Source organism: Camelus ferus, chromosome 20 (genome assembly GCF_009834535.1).
Source record: "Camelus ferus isolate YT-003-E chromosome 20, BCGSAC_Cfer_1.0, whole genome shotgun sequence".
Taxonomy (NCBI): domain Eukaryota; kingdom Metazoa; phylum Chordata; class Mammalia; order Artiodactyla; family Camelidae; genus Camelus; species Camelus ferus.
In genome coordinates, this window is record NC_045715.1 from 35,835,548 (window position 1) to 35,837,190 (window position 1,643).

The 1,643-nt window shown below is 43.6% G+C and overlaps 1 pseudogene; it reads right to left on the bottom strand.

The window, feature by feature from the left end:
* Positions 1-449: 449 nt before the first annotated feature.
* Positions 450-985, bottom strand: LOC106729308 (annotated as a pseudogene).
* Between the last annotated feature and the right edge of the window lie 658 nt (positions 986-1,643).

Below are 1,643 nucleotides of genomic sequence, written 5' to 3' on the forward strand. Positions count from 1 at the left end.
TCTACATAAAAACATCTAGAAATGTGCGGTAAGTGTTAACTGTATGATTACCTGCCACCAGAACTTACGTCTCACGATTCCCAGATGCGACGAATTGGCCTTCGCCGTCTCTACAATCACTGGCTTCCTACCTCGACGTCTGCACGATGATAAACTCTTTAATGGCCAAAGCATTTGTTACCTCTTTATACCTCCTGGCGCCTGGCATAGGCATCCTTTTTGTAATTAAACTTTTTATGTTGAAATGCTTATAGAGTCAGATCCAGTTGAAGGAGGTAATACGGAGAGATCCCCTCTACCTGTCACCTGTTTTCTCCAGTAGAAAGAGTTTGCAGAACTAAAGGACAGAATCGCAGCCAAGACAGATACTGCCCTCTAATTTTATTCACTTTGCCCCAGTTTGACTTGTACGCACGTGTGTATGTGTGTGTGTGTGTTTAGTTCTGTACGATTTTTTTTTTTTTTTTTTTTACAATCCAGGTCTTTTCTTTACACCCTTTGTGCCATGAATTCATAGGGAACGGGTTCCAACAATTCAGGCTCCTTTCCGTTGGTTCTGACGAAGTGTGCTTCTCTGGGTGGCGCTCCAGCTGAACCCGAGTACCTTTCTCTTTGGCTTCCTTCTTTTTCTGATCCTTTTCCTTCACTTGTTTCTGGAAGCTGTCTTGGCTTTTAGAGGGCTTAATATGCTCAACACGCACCTTAATTCTCTTGGCAAGAATCCTTCCCTTAACTTGTTTGCTTATGACAATGCCAGCAGCCTGCTCAGTAACATTGTAGACTCGTCCGGTTTTGCCATGGTAACATTTGTGGGGCATTCCTTTTTGGACAGTACCCATTCCCTTGATGTCTACAGTGTCAGCTTTCTTATAGATTCACACGTATGTGGCCAAAGGAACAACTCCATGTTTTCTAAAGGGCCTGGAGAACATATGGCGGGTGCCTCTCCTCTTTCCCTTTTCCTTGTGTTGGTCATTTTGGCGAATTACTGGAAGGTGGCAGTGCCAGCTGAAAGGAATGGTTCTGCACGATTTATCACATGTGCAGGTTCATTATGACAGTCCAGATACAGAACAGGCCCATCGGTCACAAAGACCCCTCGTGCTGGTCTTTCACAACCATACCCCCTTCTCTCCTGCACTCTCAACTCCTAATCTCTGGCCACCACTAATCGGTACTGAGGTTTGTTCACTCGGTATAGCTCACTGGAGATTCGTCCAGATTGTGGCTTGTATCAACAGTGTGTTCCTTTTTCTTGCTGAGTCGTATCTGATGATATAAATTGTAGCACCGTTTCTTTAACCATTCACCCCCCTGAAGGACATCTGGGTTGTTCCCTGTGTTTGGCCACTAAGCATAAATAAAGCTGCTGTGAACCTGTAAGTACAGGTTTGGGGGTAAGTATAAGTTTTCACTTCTCTGGGATAAAAGTCCACGAATGCACCTGCTGGGTCGAATGACAATTACATATTTAGTTAAAATATAAAGTCATAGATGGATTGCAAGTAAAAGAAGGAAAATAAGCGGTCATCATAAGAAAGCTGGCTATATTAAAACCAGACAAAGTAAACGTCAAAACAAGGAGAGAAAGGGATCCACTATTACGATACAAAGGTGCATCCATCAAGAAGACACGTCAGTCC